Here is an 18127-nt window from a genome sequence, read left to right as displayed (position 1 = left end):
ATAATTTATTCACTCTGCAGATGTAGTCTTTTAGTGGCTACATTATTGTTCGAAGTTCTTGTGTATTATAATATGCAGCATGGGAACAGAGGCACATGATTGCACTAAATGGTCTTCGAAGTATAGTATAAAGTGATTAGATTTAGTATGTGTGAAAATCCCCAAATAAGTTATCATACAATTAAAAAACACTGAGGTTATGATTTGGTGACCTTCTGGAAGGAGTGCCCCATGCTACTGATACCTGTCCTCAATCATAAGAGATTGGAGTTGACGGATAGGAAGGGGAGGCATTTAAATTCTTCCCAACTCACTTTTCTTGGTAATTTTCAGTTGTTTTATTTATAAAATGGGAAAAATAATAGTACCCACTTGGTACAGATATAAAACTAGATAATTTATATAAAGTGCTCATTAGAATGACTGAATAAATCATCTATTTTAACTATTGTTCTTAAAGTACAAACATTCACTCATTCAACATTCATGTACCAAATACATATTGAGTATCTCAAAGTGCCAGGCAGGATAAATACAATGTGAATAAGACAGACAAGATTGTTGACCAATGAAATTAAGATTTAATTTGAGTAGTTGTATTGCTAATAATCGGAGAAGGCAATGGCACCCCACTCCAGTACTTTTGCCTGGAAAATCCCATGGACGGAGGAGCTTGGTGGGCTAGAGTCACTAGAGTCGGACACAACTGAGCGACTTCACTTTCACTTTTCACTTTCATGCATTGGAGAAGGAAGTGGCAACCCACTCCAGTGTTCTTGCCTGGAGGGTCCCAGGGTCGGGGGAGCCTGGTGGGCTGCCGTCTATGGGGTCGCACAGAGTCAGACACGACTGAAGCGACTTAGCAGCACCAAGAATTACTGCAGTGTGATACAGAGACAGGGAGTGTGCAAGGGATGTTGGAAAATGGCATCAATAGACTTGCTTGACACGGGGTTGTCACGAACTTTCAATTTGTTAAAATTGGAATTAATCAATCCAGGGATTGAACCCTCATCTCCTACGTTGCAGACAGATTCTTTACCATCTGAGCCACCAGGGAAGTCTTTGTGGTAGCAGGTGTAAATTTTACACACCATACGGCTTAAGCAAATAAAGAAGATTTTAAAATATATATATATTTATTTGGCTGCACCAGGTGGCACACGGGATTTTTTTTTTTTTCAATTATGGTATGTGAACTCTTAGTTGTAGTATCTGGGATCTAATTCCCTAACTAGGGATTGAACCCAGGCCCCCTGCTTTGGGAACATGGAGTCCCAGCCCCTGGACCACCAGGAAAGTCCCAAGAAGACATTTTATTTTATTCCAAATGAACCTAGTGACTTTCAAGTCCATTAATGTTGAAAGACTTGAATTTATTAAATCAGTATCACTGAGGCTTTTTTGTGTTAACACACAGGGCTATTTGATTCTTGCCTCCTGTGTTCTCTTTTCCTTCTCTGAGGGGCCTACCTTTGCTTCTCACATGGGAAAGACTGTCTCTGCCAGAATTGTTCCTGTTCTCTTGCTGTGTAAGTGCATGGTGGCTGCTGCTGGAAACTCGGTGGTCTACCTCTGCTGACTCACTGCTCTCTCATGAAGCTTGGCACTGTGACTCAGTTGCATCCTCTGTTCATTCCTGGCTTTCACCAGTCTCCCTGCAGCTTCTGCTGAAGGCTCTCCTATCCCCATTTTATTCTTTAATAACTGGCCATTTTGACCTGTTATCTTTTGTGATAACTGCTTGTGAGAAGATGATTTCTCAATTAGCTTCATTAGACATACAAAAGATTTTGGGATCTGTTATGTATCTCAAGGTATTCTAAAAAGGTTGGGCAGTGGGTGGAGAGAGCTGAAGGAGGCTCTTTCAATATATGCCCTGCCTAGGTCTGTGAGTAAACCTTTCCACTTTGCTCTGGCTACTCCAGTTGACAAAAGACCCTCCAGAACTCTATATCCTTCCACAGCTTGAAAAAGGAGCACAGAGTCCCTTGTTTTTCAATCCCAAAACCCATCTGGGTACCTCTACCTCCCACTCAGATTTGGACCCTGAGGTGAAAACTCTCACTAGCATCTGAACTCCCTTGATCTTTTTTTCCTGTTTCTCTGCTGGCTTCTCCTTCCCTCAGTACAGAAAGGATTCCTACTTCTCTCTCTATGGTACAAAATCTGCTCTTGAATGATCATAAATTCTTATAGATTCTATTGTCTAAAGAAGAGAGTACTCTGAATTCACCAGACTTTTAGATGTGTGTTGGGCGGTGGGGTGGGGAGTGGAGGTGGAGCAGGGGAACAAGGGATGGGGCTTACAAAAAAAAAAGCTTTCTCTTTCAAAGTTAGTGTCTCTATCACTGATATTCAAGGTCCTTTTTTGGAGCTCAAAAGAATAGTCTTTTCTTGTGAGATTTCCCTCTCTCAACATTATAGTTTGTTTCCTTAACACATTAAGCCCCAGCCTCAGAGTTTACAGTCAATGATACATGAAAAGGAATTGGCAAGAAGGAAAAATACAGTATATTGGGTAATGTTTCAAAATCTTATTGTTAGATTGTCTTTGTCTGCTGCTTTTCTGATTTCTCTTCATTCTCCCACATTGTCAACAATAATATTAATCAAGACATTATCGGTGAATAGCGTCAGTTCTTTCTATATATTTTCTTTCACTGCCTAACATAGTTTTGTGCCTGTAGTTCTTCTCTTCTTTGAGAACATGTATCCTTGTGAGATTTGCTGAAGGTAGGGACTTTTTCCCCTAGAAAAATGCACTCAAGTATATAACACATTGTCTTAGTCATTAAGGCTGTTGTAATTAAAAAGAAAACAAAAACATAGACTAGGTGACTTGAACAACAAACATTTGTTCTCACAGCTCTGGAGACTAGGAAGTGCAACATCAAAGTGTTGGTGAATTCTGCCTGATGTGGACCTACTTTGTGGCTCATAGACCACTATCTGCTCACTGTTTCCTCACATGGCAGAAAGGGCAAAGCAGCTCTCTAGGGTCTCTTTTATAAGAGCACTAACTCCATCAAGGAGGGCTCCACCCTCAATACCTAGTCACCTCCAAAATCTCACCTCCTAATACAACCACACTGTGGGGAGTTAGGATTTCAACATATGACTTTGGGGAGGATACATTCAGTCCATAGCACATGTGAAATTTTTTAAATTCGTTTAAGAGGTTTATGGAAGTTCTTAACTCCATTAAGTTCTATTAATGAAACCATGAGGGATACAATTTCCTGAGTTTAGACAACTTGTCTGCCTTGTTCATTGCTATAGTCGCAAGGCCTGAAACAGTTCTTGCCACTTAAAAAGTACTCAGAATCGATTATCCAGTTAAATGAAAAAATTAATATCTCTCCTGAATTCTAGCTCATTTTGCTAACTGCCATTCAGATATCATATCAGAACATTAAACTCAATATATCCAAACAACCATTATCCTTTACTTTTGTTGCCTGTTCAAATCAATACTTTATTCTTCAGAGTCACTCTGATGCTACTGTCAGCATCTTTGACTCCTTCTTTTCTCCCTTTACATTCAGTTGGCTTTTCCAAACCCTACTGATTCTCTCTACAATATTTCTCAGTTTCCCAAAATCTATTGTAATTCTATGAAAAAGGTACTTTGGGGGTTATCTATCCATCTTCAAATGATCCACAAGCTTCAATCCCTCACTCACAGGATGGGTTCCAGGAAGCTATGTTTATCTCCTGCCCCCTTGTCCATAGTTGGTTGGACACCTGATCAAAGCTAGGCCATTCACATTCTGTCTTTTAGGAATCTGGAATTAGGACTGAGAAATTCTAACTCACCTTAGATTAATTCCTCAAAAAGAGGATATATAAAAACTAGAGTTTTGAGATATTGACCTTCAACCAAGTGGAGTGAATAGCAGAGGAATAAGGTGCTGAGAGAAAAGAATTATTTCATTCCAAGAACAGGAAGAGCCAGCAAGTCAGAATCCAGAGCCACATCCAGGGTTCTTGACTTCCCCTCCCCAGGTTTCTTTCTATTCTCGAAGTCTGGCTGTAGTCCTTATCATGAGACCTGTAGTGCACCCACTTTTATTCTTATATCCTTTTATTTTTCTTTTTAAAAATTTATTATTTTATTTTAATTGGAGGCTAATTACAATATCATGGTGGTTTTTGCCATACATTGACATGAATCAGCCATGGGTGTACATGTGTCCCCCATCCCGAACCCCCCTCTCATCTCCCTCTCTGTCACATTCCCTGGTTTGTCCCAGTGCATTGGCTTTGAGTCTACTGTTTCATGCATCAAACTTGGACTGGTCATTTCACATATGGTAATATACATGTTTTAATGCTATTCTCTCAAATCATCCCACCCTCACCTTCTCCCACAGAGTCCAAAAGTCTGTTCTTTATATCTATGACTCTTTTGCTAACTTGCATATAGGGTCATTGTACCATCTTTCTAAATCCCATATATATACATTAATATACTGTATTGCTGTTTTTCTTTCTGACTTACTTCATTCTGTATAATAGGCTCCAGTTTCATCCACCTCATTAGAACTGACTCAAATGTGCTCTTTTTAATAGTTGAGTAATATTCCATTGTGTATATGTACCACAGCTTTCTTATCCATTCATCTGCCGATGGACATCTAGGTTGCTTCTATGTCCTAGCTATTGTAAACAGTGCTGCAGTGAACATTGGGGTACACATGTCTCTTTCAATTCTGGTTTCCTCAGTGTGTATGCCCAGCAGTGGGATTGCTGGGTCATATGGCAGTTCTATTTCCAGTTTTTTAAAGAATCTCCACCCTATTCTCCATAGTGGCTGTATTAGTTTGCATTCCCACCAACAGTCTAAGAGTGTTCCCTTTTTTCCACACCCTCTCCAGCATTTATTGTTTGTAGACTTTTTGATGGCAGCCATTCTGACTAGTCTGAGATGGTACCTCACTGTGATGTTGATTTGCATTTCTCTGATAATGAGTGATGTGGAGCATCTCTTCATGTGTTCATGGCTAATATACAGTAAGCCATCTGTATGTCTTCTTTGGAGAAATGTCTGTTTAGTTCTTTGGCCCATTTTTTGATTGGGTCATTTATTTTTCTGGTATTGAGTTGCATGAGTTGATTGTATATTTTGGAAATTAATTCTTTGTCAGTTGTTTCATTTGCTCTTATTTTCTCCCATTCTGAGGGCTGTCTTTTCACCTTACTTATTATTTCCTTCATTGTGCAAAAGCTTTTAAGTTTAATTAGGTCTTTGTTTAGTTTTGCTTTTTTTCCACTACTCTGGGAGGTGGGTCATAGAGGATCTTGCTGTGATTTATGTCAGAGAGTGTTCTGCCAATGTTTTCCTCTAGGAGTTTTATAGTTTCTGGTCTTACATTTAGATCTTTAATCCATTTTGAGTTTATTTTTGTGTATGGTGTTAGAAAGTGTTTTAGTTTCATTCTTTTGCAGGTGGTTGACCAGCTTTCCCAGGATCACTTGTTAAAGAGATTGTCTTTTCTCCATTGAATATTTTTGCCTCCTTTGTCAAATATAAGGTGTCCATAAGCGCATGAATTCATCTCTGGGCTTTCTATTTTGTTCCACTGATCTATATTTCTGTCTTTGTGCCAGTACCATACTGTCTTGATGACTTTGTAGTATAGTCTGAAGTCAGGCAGATTGATTCCTCCAGTTTTATTTTTCTTTCTCAAGATTGCTTTGTCTGTTCTAGGTTATTTGTGTTTCCATGCAAATTGTGAAATTATTTGTTCTAGTTCTCTGAAAAATACCATTGGTAGCTTGATAGGGATTGCATTGAATCTATAGATTGCTTTGGGTAGTATACTCATTTTCACTATATTGATTCTTCTAATCCATGAACATGGTATATTTCTCCATCTATTTGTGTCACCTTTGATTTCTTTCATCAGTGTTTTATAGTTTTCTATATATAGGTCTTTTGTTTCTTTAGGTAAATTTATTCCTAAGTATTTTATTCTTTTCATTGGAACGGTGAATGGGATTGTCTCCTTAATTTCTCTTTCTGTTTTCTCATTGTTAGTGTATAGGAATGCAAGGAATTTTTGTGCATTAATTTTATATCCTGAAACTTTACTATGGTGGTTTCTTTAGGGTTTTCTATGTAGAGGATCATGTCATCTGTAAATAGTGAGAGTTTTACTTCTTTTCCAATCTGGATTCCTTTTATTTCTTTTTCTTCTCTGATTGCTGTGGCTAAATCTTCCAAAACTATGTTGAATGGTAGTGGTGAAAGTGGGCACCTTGTCTTGTTCCTGACTGTAGGGGAAATGCTTTCAATTTTTCACCATTGAGGATAATGTTTGCTGTGGGTTTATCATTGATGGCTTTTATTATGTTGAGGTATGTTCCTTCTGTGCCTTCTTTCTGGAGAGTTTTTATCATAAATGGCTGTTGACTTTTTTCAAAGGCTTTCTCTGCATCTATTGAGATAATCGTATAGTTTTTATCTTTCATTTTGTTAATGTGGTATATCACATTGGTTGATTTGTGAATATTGAAGAATCCTTGTACCCCTGGGATAAAGCCCCCTTGGTCATGATGTATGATGTTTTTAATATGTTGTTGGATTCTGTTTGCTAGAATTTTGTTCAGGATTTTTGCATCTATGTCCATCAGCGATATTGGCCTGTAGTTTTCTTTTTTTGTGGCATCTTTGTCTGGTTTTGGTAGGGTGATGATGGCCCCATAGAACAAAGGAGACTATAGCAAAAATCAACAAAACTAAAAGCTTGTTCTTTGAGAAGATAAATAAAATAGACAAACCATTAGCCAGACTCATCAAAAAAAAAAAAGGGAGAAGAATCAAATCAATAAAATTATAAATGAAAATTGAGAAATCACAACAGACAACACAGAAATACAAAGGACCATAAAAGACTACTATCAGCAACTGTATGCCAATAAAATGGACAACTTGGAAGAAATGGACAAATCTTAGAAAACTATAACCTTCCAAAACTGAACCAGGAAGAAGTTGAAAATCTTAACAGACCCATCACAAGCATGGAAATCGAAATTGTAATCAAAAATCTTCCAACAAACAAAAGCACAGGACCAGATGGCTTCACAGGTGAATTCTACCAAAAATTTAGAGAAGAGCTACTCAAACTCTTCCAGAAAATTGCAGAGGAAGGTAAACTCCCAAACTTACTCTTATATCCTTTTAAGAAATTTTCTTGATTTCTTTGTTTGCTTTCTCTGGCTTGTGGCTTTCTATTATTTATGGGGCTGTGTGTTAGAGTGTAACTTGCCCTGTGTCAGCTTCCATTAAGATTAGATAATAGATGATGTATCTTATTGTTAGTTGAAATGTGGAGTATCATGGCTATAAATATTGACACAACTTTTGAACTACCTCACTCACGTAAGGCTATAAAAGAGCTGACAGTGAGGAGAGCTAGAAAGAATTTGTGAGAGGGTTTCTTTGCAGGGACTCCAACTTCCTAACATTGGGGCTCTTAATTTCTAACAAACCTCAGTAGGATCTGGCTGTGTGATCCTTTAAAAAGGGATCCTGTCCATGAGAGAATGCCTGCAGGGTATTGTAATGCACAGAGGGAAGATCAAGAGCATCCAGAAAGAGAAAAGGAACCTCTGTGTCAAGAGCATGCAGTTTAGTTGCAGCTCAAGTGCAAATTTTGTGCTTAAAGTCTGGCCATTATTTGCTTCTGTATTCTGCTTATTCTATTCTGTTTTTCTCAACTTAACACAATAGACTTGGATATGAAGGCAACTTACCCTGCTAGTGCGCTGGCTCTCACCATCTGGCTAAGATGTCTTAATTGGGAGATACATGAGAAAGATAGGTGTGACACCCCAGCCTGTTTAAAGCAACCCACTCCTTTAAACCCACTCCTGTTTAAAGCAACCCCTGACCAGAACTTAGTTACATGGACACACCTATTGGGAAATATTGACTTTAGTTTGGCTGCTATTTGATCAGCTAATACTTCAGAGTTCTCTTACTATTAATCATAAAAAAAAAAAAGGTGAGAACAAATACTGAGGGCAACAGGTAATCTCATCCACAATTCTCTTACTAATTTAATTGACCCTACATTCTACTGGCTGATTATTTTTGCTAAGGTATAATTTAATCATTTCACTTATCATCTCAAAAAATTTCAATGATCTTGAATTGCCTACTGAATGAAGTTCAAACTCAATTTCCCTTAAAAATAATTCGTAGTGCTTTATTGACAGATATACTATAGACTTAATTATCCATTTTTCTATTCTTTAACATTTATATATTTTCCTTTCTTTTGCTAGTATAAGCAATGTTGCCTTAGAATTCTTGTAGTTAACATCACTGTATTAGTCACTTCTAAAAGCATATTTTATAGTTTTTTAACTCATAGTCCCATGTGTCATTTAACATATAGCACAGGATATATGGTTATTAAATACTTCCTCAGTGAGTAACAAGTAGACTAAATCTGCCATGAAAATTGCAGAGCCATGAACTGCAGAAACTGATTCACAAAATAAGTTAAAATAATTAAGCAAGTTTTAACATAAAGCATCAAAGCAGAAATAAGAAAGAGAAAAAAAATAACGTTAAAGTGCCTAGAAATTTTAATTAATTGTATTAGTTAGATAATACCAGTTGCTAAAACAAATAAACCCCCAATTATAATGACTTAACAAAAAACTATTTTTACTGAAGCAATTGTTCGCTGGTAGCTCAGTCAGTAAAGAATCCACCTGCAATGCAGGAGACTTGAGTTCGATCCCTGGGTCGATAAGATCCCCATGGCAACCCACTCCAGTATTCTTGCCTGGAGAATCCCCATGGACAGAGGAGCCTGGTGGGCTACAGTCCGTGGGGTCTCAAAGAGTCAGACACGACTGAGTGACTAAGAACACAGCACAATAGTTAAATACTGATCTTCATGTTTGGAAAGAGGAAGAGGGAGGAGGTAGTGGTAGTTTTTCAGGAGCCAGGTTGACCGAAGCTCTGTGTCTTTAATAAAGTGGCTTCCAGGGTCATTCCTGGTGCTAACATCTAGTCAGAAGAGAGAAGAGGAAAGGTGAAGAAGGCGTATCTTCTTCTTTACAGCCTTGGCCTGGAGTTACATGGCTCTACTTAGATAAAGGGAGGCTAGAACTAGTAGTTCCTGGTTGAGCAGCCTGTCCCAGCAACAACCCTTCACCAGGGAAAGGAGCCTAAATCTCTGGAGGACAGCCATCTCTCTCTCTCACATTAGCATTAGTTGAATAGTAATAATTTTTAAAAGTCTTAAAATCTGGATAGATTACATGTAGAGGAAAGGGGAACTGCAAGGAGTGGTCTCTCATTTTACTTCTCTTCATTTCCTTTGAAATTTTCTAAGAATTTCATGGTAGCCTCTCTCTTCTATTTAATGCTAAGGTTGGAAATAAATGCAAGAACAGATAACTTCTGAACTTAAATTTTCTGAATGCAAGTGTCATCACTGTAAAGTGAAAAGAGCTTGGACTTAAGACTTATCCTTAAGTCCTAGCTAGCCCACTGCTAAATATGTTTTTTTGGTGTAAATGATTTAACTTCTTTCAGTCTTAATTTGCTCATCTATAAAATAGGGAGGAGCATTTGGCTGGTATGTGACAGTAAATATAAAACGTGGTTTCAGCCTCTTTTTGCCTTTTAAGAATTTGATCCCACCCAGACTGGATGTGCTAAGTGATCTTACACAATGTTGGGGAATTTATTTTCCTATTCACCCTCTCATATTTATTCTATAACTGGCTCCTCATCCTGGTCTTTCTCCTCCCCTGGTAATGGACCTAGTCATTCATTCTGCTCTTTGCATCATATCCCTTTAGTTCAATGCCAAGTCTAACTCTCCTCTGCTAACAAACCTTGACTCAGTATCTGTGTTTGTTTTTATCTCTATTTTAGCCAAATTCACTCATGATCTCTTCTGAATAATTCTCCTCTCAACTGACTCTTGAGCCTGGAATTCCCTTTCTTATAGATTCCCTTCTAGAATTTTCCTGTTGTTTTATAAAGAAAATCAATATTACTTATTCCCTTCTTCTGATTAAATCCCAAAGCTGCTGAAGCTATTGTCCTGCTCTCTGCCCTTATCCCATTCTGAGCTTTCTCTTGTAGCCTTCAGAGGATCACTTGCTAGACTGCACATAACAGACTCTCATGAAGTCTGCTAAGGATGTCATGTGGGGAATTCACTGAAAGCCTTTCTTGCATGTCACTCTGAAAAATGCAATGCTTACTCAGACCATTCTGTTGTAATCTTGGCCTCAGAGACGGCTGATGTAATAACAGCTTTCACATCATCATCTTTCCTGACTGCTTTAGACAGACAGACAGGTAGCCACAGGCATTGCTAACATAAGCATAGGGACAAGCCCCAGCTTTCAGCCAGTGTTTCCCTCCTCTTTCCCTTTCTTTACCAGCTGCAGAGGGTAGAGAATAAGCTTCAAAGTATGAACTGTACTAGCTAATATCCTGGATCTGGCTGGGCATTCCTCACTTTCATCTCCCTGGCATTCTTTCTCAAACCATTACATGTTTCCAATGAGAATGGCATGTTCCACCTGGAACTTCAAATAGAGTAGGAAAATGAGGTCACTACAGGTAAAAATGCATACAGCAGACATTTGCTGTTATTTCTGGCTAGCCAACAATCATAACCTCATTTCATTTTGGAGCCCTCCACCTCCCCCCGCCAAATGTATGTGCTTTGGTGAGAAGGAGGTATATAGGCCTAGATGTTTCTTTTCTAAACAACCACCTGGTGACTTGAGGATGTGACCAAGGTTCCTACCTGGGACTTGAAGAATAACACAAAGACTTTCAGATATTCACTTAAGCTGTGATCAGTAACATTAGAACAGCAGTGCCAACAGCCAATGCTGCTACAAAGGTACAAAGGCCACAAGTGTCAATGCCAGCGCCCTAATAGGTCTTTGTGTTTGGCCTGACCATGACTATCTCAATTAATATTTTCTGAAATGGATTCTACAGCTTCCCTATCCATGCAGTAAGCTACCTGACAGCCTTCCAATAAATCTCTTTACTGTATACACTAACCAAAGCAAATTTTTGTGTTTACAGCCAAGAACTTTAACTGGCACAGTATATTATGTTTGGCTTAAGAAATCTCATGATACTACAAAAAAAAAAAGAAGGGTGCTGCTTTCTAGATATATAACCTGAGCTTTCATCCTGGTTCTGCCACTCAACTAGCTATGCATTTTAGGATAAGTCACTGAAGGTGCCTCTGGTTTTCATTGATAAAATGGAAATAATTAAGCCTTTTCTAAATGCCCCTTCTGGTATATTTTCTTTAATGTCTCTTTTCCTTGTCTCATGAATGAATTCTATAAAAAGTTTCCTACTATAAGAAGTATTCACAGATTCAGCCCCAAAATGCACCACTTCTTGACATATGAAAAAAGGGGAACCCTCATACACTGTTGATGAGAATATAAATTGGTACAGCCACTGTGGAAAACAGTATGGAGGTTTCTCAAAAAAACTAAAAATAGAACTATCATATGGCCCATCAATTCCACCCGTGGATATATATCAGGAAAAAAACCCCACTAATTCCAAAGAATACGTGCACTCCAATGTCATAGCAGCATTATTTATACTTGCCAAGATATAGAAGCAACCTAAGTGTCCATCAACAGATGAATGGATAAAGAAGATGTGATATGTATATATAAAAAATAAAAAACCCCAATAAAAAATGGGTGGAAGACCTAAATAGACATTTCTCCAAAGCAGATATACAGATGACCAACAAGCACACTAAAATATACTCAGCATCACTAATTATCAGAGAAATGCTAATCAAAAGTACAATGAGATGTCTCACACAAGTGAGAATGGTCATCAGTAAATACTAGAAAAAGTGCAGAGAAAAGGGAACTCTTTTACACTGTTGGTGGCAATGTAAATTAATATAGCCAGTATGGAGAACAGTATGGAGCTTCCTTAAAAATTAAAAAATATAACTACCATATGACCCAGCAACCCCACTCCTGGGCATATAACCAGAGAAAATCATAATTTAAAAAGAAATATGCACTCCAATTCTTATTGTAGCATTATTTACAATAGCCAGGACATGGAAGCAACTTAAATGTCCATCAGCAGAGTAATGGATAAAGAAGATGTGGAACATATACAATAAAATATTACTCAGCCATAAAAAGGAACAAAATTGTACCATTTGCAGAGATGGAGTACATCATGAGAAACGCTGGGCTGAAAGAAGCACAAGCTGGAATCAAGATTGCCAGGAGAAATATCAATAACCTCAGATATGCAGATGACACCACCCTTATGGCAGAAAGTGAAGAGGAACTCAAAAGCCTCTTGATGAAAGTGAAAGAGGAGAGTGAAAAAGTTGGCTTAAAGCTCATCATTCAGAAAACTAAGATCATGGCATCTGGTCCCATCACTTCATGGCAAATAGATGGGGAAACAGTGGAAACAGTGGCAGACTTTATTTTCTGGGCTCCAAAATCACTGCAGATGGTGATTGCAGCCATGAAATTAAAAGACGCTTACTCCTTGGAAGGAAAGTTATGACCAACTTAGATAGCATATTCAAAAGCAGAGACATTACTTTGCCAACAAAGGTCCATCTAGTCAAGGCTATGGTTTTTCCAGTGGTCATGTATGGATGTGAGAGTTGGACTGTGAAGAAAGCTGAGTGCTGAAGAATTGATGCTTTTGAACTGTGGTGTTGGAGAAGACTCTTGAGAGTCCTTTGGACTGCAAGGAGATCCAACCAGTCCATTCTGAAGGAGATCAGTCCTGGGTGTTCTTTGGAAGGGCTGATGCTAAAGCTGAAACTCCAATACTTTGGCCACTTCATGCGAAGAGTTGACTCATTGGAAAAGACTCTGATGCTGGGAGGGATTGGGGCCAGGAGGAGAAGGGGATGACAGAGGATGAGATGGCTGGATGGCATCACTGACTTGATGGATGTGAGTTTGAATAAACTCCAAGAGTTGGTGATGGACAGGGAGGACTGGCGTGCTGTGATTCATGGGGTTGCACAGAGTTGGACATGACTGAGCGACTGAACTGAACTGAACTGAGAGGAACATAGAGTTTGTCACACAGAGTGAAGTAAGTCAGAAAAAGGAAAGCAAATATCATATAATATTGCTTATATGTGGAATCTAGCAAAATTATACAGATGAAATTATTTGCAAAGCAGAAATACACAGACATAGAAAACAAATATATGGACACCAAGAGGGGAAGAAGGGTGGGATGAATTGGAAGGTTAGGACTGACATATATATACTGCTGCTGCTAAGTCACTTCAGTCATGTCCGACTCTGTTCGACCCCATAGACGGCAGCCCACCAGGCCCCGCCGTCTCTGGGATTGTCCAGGCAAGAACACTGGAGTGGGTTGCCATTGCCACCTCCAATGCATGAAAGTGAAAAGTGAAAGTGAAGTGTCTGACTCTTTGGGACCCCATGCACTGCAGCCCACCAGGATCCTCCATCCATGGGATTTTCCAGGCAAGAGTACTGGAGTGGGGTGCCATTGCCTTCTAAAATAGATAACTAACGAGAACCTACTGTATAGCACAGGGAACTCTACTCAGTGTTCGGAGGTGACCTAAATGGGAAGGAAATCTAAAAAAAGAGGGGATAAATGTATATGTACATTTGATTCACCTGTACAGCAGAAACTAACACAACATTGTAAAGCAGCAATATTCCAATAAAAATTGATTTAAAAAATTTTTAAAGGATGAAATTTTGCCATTTGCAGTAACATGGATGGACTTGGAAGACATGCTAAGTGAAATAAGTCAGATACAGGAAGACAAACACTGTGTGATATCATTTATATGTGGAATCTAAAAAATACAATGAACTAGTGAGGACAGCCAAAAGAAGCAGATTCACAGATACAGAGACCAGACTAGTGGCTACCAATGGGAAGGGGGTGAGGGGAAGGACATATGGTGGTCAGGGAGTGGGAGGTACAAACTTTGGATTTAAGACAGGCTACAAGGATGTATTGTACAACACCAAGAATATAGGCGATACATTGTAATAAGAAACTATAAAAATTAAAAAACAAATCAAATGCACCACATCTCCCTCTCAAAACTGGTATTCTTTCATACTATATTGGTAACTGTACTCTCTCTTCACTGAGTTTTTCCTCCAATACCGTCTATCCCTAATATACTACTACTGACTTCCAAGTATGACACATATTCTCAGAGAAAAAATACTCCCAAACATGGAGTTACCAGCAGTAAATGATCACTTAGCTTGGAAAACTATGGGATCCCTCTTTTCATTTGCTTCCAGTGATGAGCATCCTCAAACTTCCACCTTAAAGATATAGTATTAGTCAAGATAATGCAAGCGAAAGAGGCTACAGTTCTGCAAAGTACTACATGGTTAGCTATTCCTCAGCAATAGTCCTCAACTTAGTGTTGTTGGGATTGGTCCTTTGTAATCAGTAGAATGTGACAGAAATAATGCTGCATGATTTTTGAGGCTAGGTCATAAGAGGCATTAAGGCCTGTGTGCTTTTGGAATGCTTGTTTAGGGAAAGCCAGTCACCATGAAAGAAGTCTGACTACTTGGGTTTGATCCCTGGGTTGGGAAGATCCCCTAGAGGAGGGCATGGCAACCCACTCCAGCATCCTTGCCTGGAGAATTCCCATGGACAAAGGATCTCGGCAGGCTGCAGTCCATGGGGATGCAAAGAGTTGGACACGACTGAGCAACTAAGCACACAGCACCCTGGGACTGCCATGTTGTAAGGAAGCCCAAACTAACCACATGGAGGAAGGGAAGGAGCGGAGGAGAGATGGGAGGAGACTGAGAGATTGATGTACAGCCAGTGCCTCTCTGTTTCTGGTATCTTGGTCCAGGGGCCAGATGTATGAGTAAAGGAGGCATCTTATACATTGACCCTGGCAGATACCACGTGGAAAAGAACTGAAGAGTCCAGATTACAGTATAAACCAAGGCCCTGGACATAGTAGCCCTAGTGAAAACATTCCAGCCTCTCCAGCTGAGGCCCCAGATGTCAGAGTAGAGGTAAGCTGTTCATTCTGTGCCCTCTCTGAACGTCTGACCCACAGAACAATGAGCATAAGAAAACTGGTATTGTTTTATACTATTAAGATTTGAGGTGATTTATATAGCAATAGATAACCAAGACACACTATCTTATTATGTTTATTGTTAGATGAATGAATGAAATCTTTCCTTGAGCAGAATTCAATTCATGGTAAATGAAAGAGAATCTATTTTCAAAGATCCAGTGACATGCCTACAGAATGGCTAGCAGTGATGTAGCTCATATGCCACCACCCCCACTGAAGTTTTGCTAATAGATGTCAGCACTTTGTCCCTCTGAGAGCACCCGTGATGTCCTGTCATTGCAGGGGTCTATGCAGCCAGTGCTGTGGGCACATGTGATGGAGTCTACTTACCATCCCCATCTCAAATATTTACCTTTCTCCTTGTTCTTCAAAAGACTCTGAATCAAAAGTGAATAAAAATTCTTACTACTAAATATTCAAGATTAGGCTTGAGGGGTTTTTTGATGAACATAATTTTACATCATCTTTTACATCATCTTTTATCTAAAAAGAAGCAATAAATTGAGAATCTTTCAAAAAGATTGAACAAATATTTGATTAAATGAAAAGGCATCTTCTAAAAATGTGTGGAATACAAAGTATATATATATATATATACACATAAAGTAATAATATAATAATAAAATATAAACTAGCTTGGTGGGATTTTAAAGAGTTAAAACTTTATGTATTTTGCTGTTTATTTTTTTCCCCCAATTTTCTACAAAGAACACATTTATCTTTTGTAGTTAAGAAATAAAATGAAATTTAATCATGAATACCAACCTACCTAAAATATCTAACAGTGCAAAATGGGCACTGATCAACCTGGTGCATACCTGTCAGGTATTATAACCTTGATCATACCAATTGCTACCACTGAGATGGCCAAAGAAAGTTGTTTTCTATATAATGCCTTTGCTGGTGCCTCTAAGAAAACAGGAATTTAATGAATTAAACTACACATTTACTTTAAGGGAATATCAACGTCTCAGTTAATGGAATTTGGAGGATCCTCTGAAGTCATCTTTATTTACCAGTGTCAGTCAGGGTCCTGGAAATAGAAATCAGATGAATAAAATATTATTAATTAGATTTTGAGAACTGAAAAAACCAAAAAGGAACACTGCTGCTGCTGCTGCTGCTAGGGTATTTCAAAGGTAGTGATTATAGGCAGCAGCTTCTACCACTGAGGCTGAGGAACAGGTTGGGATTATTAGAAGTCAGCAGTTAAGAGGAAGGGCCTTTTAAGAGCCAAACCTCTGAGGAGAAGGTATTGAGTGTGTCTGGTGTGGTACCTCTGATCTCTGATGGGGCGAATCTTCGTCTGGCAAGATGAGAAAATTGCAAACTGGAACCAACTTCTATGGAAGCAGCTGCTGCTGCTAAGTAAAGAATCCATTCTGACAGGCAGCAAACACACAGGAAGGAGCAAGTCCCTTCCCCCTCCAGCTTTCCACCTCCATCCTGTGCTCTCTGTTGACAGAGCAGGGGAAGAACTGCGGTTTGCGAGGACCAACCCAGAGTCATAAACAGATTATAGGATAAGAGACACTATAATCTCAATATCTACCCTGTCTCTGCAATGCAGCTGGGAGTGCCCATTTCCAATATGTTATATTTAGCCAACATTAAGTATAATAATGTGCTACAAATATACAATGATGGATCATTTTACCTGTATTAAAAACCATCTTTCTAATAATCATGTCTACTTCTACTTCTGCTTTATTGATTACACCAAAGCTTTTGACTGTGTGGATCACAACAAACTGTGGAAAATTCTTAAAGAGATGGGAATACCATCTACTTCTACTTTTGGTTTACGACTATGCCAAAGCCTTTGACTGTGTAATCACAACAAACTCTGGAAAATTCTTCAATAGATGGGAATACCAGACCACCTGACCTGCCTCCTGAGAAATCTGTATGCAGGTCAAGAAGTAACAGAACTGGACATGGAACAAGAGACTGGTTCCAAATCGGGAAAGGAGTACATCAAGGCTGTATATTGTCATCCTGCTTATTTAACTTATATGCAGAGTACATCATGAGAAATGCTGGGCTGGATGAAGCACAAGCTGGAATCAAGATTGCCAGGAGAAATATCAATAACCTCAGATATGCAGATGGCACCAACCTCATGGTGGAAAGTGAAGAAAAACTAAAGAGCCTCTTGATGAAAGTGAAAGAGGAGAGTGAAAAAGTTGGCTTAAAACTCAACATTCAGTAAACTAAGATCATGGCATCCGGCCCCATCACTTCATAGCAAATAAATGGGGAAACAATGGAGAAAGTGGAAGAGTTGATATTCTTGGGCTCCAAAAAAACTGCAGATGGGACTGCAGCCATGAAATTAAAAGAGACTTGCTCCTTGGAAGAAAAGCTATTACCAACCTAGACAGAATATTAAAAAGCAGAAACTACTTTGCCAACAAAGGTCCGTCTAGTCAAAGCTGTGGTTTTTCCTGTAGTCATGTATGGATGTGAGAGTTGGACTATAAAGAAAGCTGAGTGCCAAAGAACTGATGTGTTTGAACTGTGGTGTTGGAGAAGACTCTTGAGAGTCCCTTGGACTGCAAGGAGATCCAATAAGTCCATCCTAAAGGAAATCAGTCCTGAATATTCATTGGAAGGACTGATGTTGAAGCTGAAACTCCAATACTCTGGCCACCTGATGTGAAGAAGTGACTCATTTGAAAAGACCCTGATGCTGGGGAAGATTGAAGGCAGGAGGAGAAGAGGTCGACAGAGAATGAGATGGTTGGATGGCATCACTGACTTGATGGACATGAGTTTGAGCAAGCTTCGGAAGTTGGTGATTGACAGGGAAGCCTGGCTGCAGTCCATGGGGTAGCAAAGAGTTGGACATGACTGAGCAACTGAACTGAACTGAATAGCCAAGTCAACTAACAGGTAACTGTAAACAAACCCTTGCCTGATGCCCGAAAGCTTTGGGACTTGAGCTCAGCTAAAAACTGGAATGAGTCTTCATTACCAAAGAAGGA

Source organism: Bos grunniens, chromosome 8, assembly GCF_055505025.1.
Source record: "Bos grunniens cultivar Pamir isolate PY7600 chromosome 8, Bosgru_T2T1.0, whole genome shotgun sequence".
NCBI lineage: Eukaryota > Metazoa > Chordata > Mammalia > Artiodactyla > Bovidae > Bos > Bos grunniens.
This window is presented reverse-complemented; position numbering follows the sequence as displayed.